Source organism: Pelobates fuscus, chromosome 9 (genome assembly GCF_036172605.1).
Source record: "Pelobates fuscus isolate aPelFus1 chromosome 9, aPelFus1.pri, whole genome shotgun sequence".
Classification (NCBI taxonomy): domain Eukaryota; kingdom Metazoa; phylum Chordata; class Amphibia; order Anura; family Pelobatidae; genus Pelobates; species Pelobates fuscus.
Genome location: NC_086325.1, coordinates 60,139,441 through 60,144,265, shown reverse-complemented (window position 1 = coordinate 60,144,265; position 4,825 = coordinate 60,139,441).

Here is a 4,825-nt window from a genome sequence, read left to right as displayed (position 1 = left end):
GAGTCATGTCTACAAATGCTCGCAGTTTAGGGAATAAGATCCATGAACTTGTGGCAGTAATGGCAACTGAAAATGTAGATTTAGTGGCTGTTACTGAGACATAGTATAATGTGAAAAATGACTGGGATATAGCAATACCAGGGTACTCCTTAAATAGAAAAGACAGAGAAGGCAAAAAAGGGGGAGGGTGGCCCTGTATGTGAAGGATAGCATAAAATCTAGCCTAATAAAAGTTAGTGAGGTGAACATAGAGTCCATTTGGGTTACGTTAGAATTTGGAAATCACACAGTGTAGGTGTGATTTATAGGCCGCCCTGGACAAATAGAAGAGTTAGATAATCTACTAGTTGAAGAAATGTCTAAAATGACAATGAAGGGCGAAGTTATTATCATGGGTGACTTTAATCTTCCGGATGTGAACTGGAAAACCAAAACAGCTGCTTGTGCCAGGAGCACACATATTCTAAACTCTCTACTGGGTTTATCTCTAAAACAAGTTGTTGAGGAACCAACTCGTAAGGAGGCCATACTAAATTTAGTGTTAACAAATGGAGATTTAGTATCAGATATTACTGTAGGTGAAAGTTTAGGATCCAGTGATCATCAGTCTGTGGGGTTTAATATAAGAACGGTGACTGAGTTATACCACACAAAAACACAAGTTTTAGATTTTAGAAAAACAGACTTTTCTAAAGTTAGAATATGCTTAACCCCTTAAGGACCAAACTTCTGGAATAAAAGGGAATCATGACGTGTCACACACGTCATGTGTCCTTAAGGGGTTAAAGGAATCTTTGTCAGACTGGAGCAATTAAAATGGAGTCCAGGAGAAATGGGATAATTTAAAAGTTGCACTACTGAAAGCAACAGAAAATTTAATTAGGCTTGTCAGGAAGAGCAGAAAAATTAAGAAACCACTGTGGTACTCCGCAGAAGTGGCCAAAACAGTACAAAACAAAAAGTTAGCATTTACAAATTATAAAAAACCCAGAGTGAGGAAGACAGACAGATCTATAAGATTAGGCAGAAAGAGGCTAAGCAAGTTATAAGAGCCTCCAAAGCACACACAGAAGAGAGAATAGCACAGTCAGTAAAAAGGGGGATAAAACATTTTTTAGATACATAAATGAGAAAAGGAAAGTAAAACAAGGATTAGTTAGATTAAAAACAAAAGAAGGAAGGCATGTAGAAGAGGATAAAGGTCTAACTGACTGCCTCAATTAATATTTTTGCTCTGTATTTAGAGATGAAAATGAAGGAGAGGGACTTCAGTTAAGAAAAAGGACAAATTGGTCATTTGTTACATGTGAGTTTACAGAAGAGGTTCTATTTCCACTGTCAAAAGTAAAGACAGTAAATAAAAAATGTAAAGTTGATGGGGCCTGATGCAATACACCCAAAGTTATTAAAATAACTCAGTGGTGTACTAGCAAAACCATTAACAGCTTTAATTAACCAATCATTGTTAACAGAAGTAGTCCAAGAAGATTGGAAATTAGCGAATGTTGTGCCCATTCACAAGAAAGGTAGTAGAGAGGAGTCGGACAACTATAGGCCAGTAAGCCTTACTTCAGTAGTGGGGAAAGTGATGGAAACCATGTTAAAGGATAGTATTGTTGAACATCTAAAATCAGATGGATTTCAAGATCAGAGACAACATGGATTTACTACAGGGAGATCATCCCAAACTAATCTTATTGATTTTTTTTGATTGGGTAACTAAAATAATAGATCAGGGTGGTGCATTGCTTACCTAGATTTCAGTAAGGCTTCTGACACTGTTCCACATAGAAGGCTCATCAATAAACTGCAATCTTTAAGTTTGGATTCCAATATTGTTGAATGGGTTAGGTAGTAGCTAAATGACAGGCAACAGAGGGTTGTAGTCAATGGAGTATATTCAAAGCAAGGTCTAGATACCAGTGAGGTAACTCAGGGATCTGTACTTGGACCCATTCTCTTTAATATTTTTATTAGTGATATTGCAGAAGGTCTTGATGGTAAGGTATGTCTTTTTGCTGACGATACTAAAATTTGCAACAGGGTTGATGCTCCAGGAGGGATAAGCCAAATGACAAATGATTTAGATAAATTAGAAAAAATGGTCAGAGCTGTGGCAACTGACATTTACTGTGGATAAGTGCAAGATAATGCATCTTGGGTGTAAAAACCCAAGGGAAGAGTGTAGAATATTTGATACCCTACTAACCTCAAAATCTAAGGAAAGGGATTTAGGAGTAATTATTTCAGATGATTTAAAGGTAGATAGACAATGTAATAGAGCAGCAGGAAAAGCTAGCAGAATGCATGGTTGTATAGGGAGAAGCATTAGCAGTAGAAAGAGAGAAGTGCTCATGCCATTGTAAAGAACCCTGGTGAGACAGCACTTGCAGTATTGTACGCAGTACTGGTGTAGTGGTACTTACCCTCTCCAGGGGCCGGCCAGGGTCCTCTGTTCTCGCCGCGCGTGGTCCTGCTTTTGCACGAGCCGCGCGCGGCTTATCTGACGGCAATACCAGAAAGGTGGGCAGTGACCTCGAGAGGTGGTCACGTGTCCCGCCTGACTCTAAGAGCGCGCCGCGTGTCTTGGGCGCGCTCTTAAAGGGACAGTGGGAGCCGAAATATGAAACGGTCTCCCATTGGCCCCTGTCATGCCTCATTCCCCATACACTCACGTTTTGGGGGCGTGGATATGACAGGGGCCAATCAAATTGAAATCTAGGGTATTTATACTCATCTTTTCCCTTAGTACCTTGCCCTATCGTGGTTTCTGTTTCAGTTCCCTTTAGTGCTTGTTGTGTTCAGTTGTGATTCTTCGTACTTAACCTTGGCTTTGTTTCTGACTCTGTTTATCTCTGTATTGTCCTGTTTGCCGGCTTACTGATTTCTGTGTACCAGACCATGGCTAGTCCTTGTTTACACTGTCTCTTTGTGCCCTTGACCTCAGATCGTTCCTGACTCTGTATTTCTCTCCTCTATGTCGAGTCCGGCCATTCTAAGGTCCGGTAGACGTATCTCTGCTCTTTATTGTTAATTGTTGGACTAAATCTTGCGAGTTGGGGTAAACTACCGTGACAACTGGAGGCCATATCTTCAGAAGGATATTGATACTTTAGAAAGAGTTCAGAGTAGGGCTACTAAACAGGTTCATGGATTGCAGGATAAAACTTACCAGGAAAGGTTAAAGGATCTTAACATGTATCGCTTGGAGAAAAGACGGGACAGGGGGGGATATGTTAGAAACATTTAAATACATAAAGGGAATCAACACAGTAAAGGATAAGACCAGATCCGGCAAACTAGGCGGCCACCTAGGGGCCCCTGCTTAAGGGGTGGCGCCGGCCCTGACAAGTTAGATTATTTTTGAGCATGCCGCTGGCCATTTTACACTTACATTGTTGCTCACTAGCGCCAGGTAGAATACAGGTCCGGCGGCATACAGATCCGCTCAGCCAGGCCCCCCCTCCCAGGCATGCATTGCGGCAGCCCTCGGGCGCTTCACTTCTTCACTTCCGCCCCTTCCGCTGGACGTGGGGAGAAGTGGGTGAGAGCATAATGTGCAGAGAAAGGGCAGCCAAGCACAGGGAGTGAACAGTAATGTCAGAGAATGTGTGTTAGTCTACATCATGTATGTATGTTTATGTCAGTGTGTCTTTCTGTATGGGTCAGTGTGTGTCTATATGGGTCAGTGTGTGTCTTTGTTGGTCAATGGGCCTGTCTGTGTCGGTCAGTGTGTCTGTCTGTATGGGTCAGTGTGTGTATGTATGGGTCAGTGTGCCTGTCTTTGTGGATCGGTGTGTCTGTCTGTATGGGTCAGTGTCAGTCTGTATGGGTCAGTGTGTGTCTGTATTGGTCAGTGTGCCTGTCTGTGTGGGTCAGTGTGTCTGTCTGTATGGGTCAGTGTCAGTCTGTTTGGGTCAGTGTGTGTGTCTGTATGGGTCATTGTGTCTGTCTCTGTGGGTCAGTGTGTCTGTCTGTATGGGTCAGTGTTTGTCTATATGGGTAAGTGTCAGTCTGTATGGGTCAGTGTGTCTGTCTGTATGGGTCAGTGTGTGTCTGTATGGGTCAGTGTGTGTCTGTATGGGTCAGTGTGTGTGTCTGCATGGGTCAGTGTGTGTATATGAGTCTGTGTGTGTCAGTTTGCATCATCAGTGTGTGTCTCCCTGAATCAGCGTGTGTGTTAGTCTGCATGATTGGGTGAAGCAAATGGGGCGGCAAATTTGTTTTCGCCTAGGGCCCTGGAGGAGACTATATTTAAAAGAAGAAAAACTACTACAACAAGAGGACATAGTCTTAAATTAGAGGAGCAAAGATTTAAAAATAATTTCAGGAAGTATTACTTTACAGAGAGGGTAGTGGATGCATGGAATAGCCTTCCAGCTAAAGTGGTAGAGGTTAACACAGTGAGGGAGTTTAAGCATGTGTGGGATAGGCATAAGGTTATCCTAGATTTAAGATAAGGCCAGAGACTAACTAAAAGTATTTAAAAAATTGGGCAGACTAGATGGGCCAAACGGTTCTTATCTGCTGTCACATTCTATGTTTCTATGTTGTTAATGACATTTATATGTCCACTAAAATTAACCACTTGAGAACCAGATTTTGCACACTTCTGAAACTCAAAGAGTTAGTAAAGGGAGATTTTCTGAATGGTATAAGTTAAAACAAAAATAGGAATCATCCCACCAGTCCCCTCGATATAACTCACCTGTGGACAGGGGATGATAATTTAAATCCTGCTCATTGTCTATGCATCGGGATGTGAATTTTTTTCTAATAAGGGGGCTTAGCACCTTCCAAAGTTCTAACATGTGGAAAGCAGACT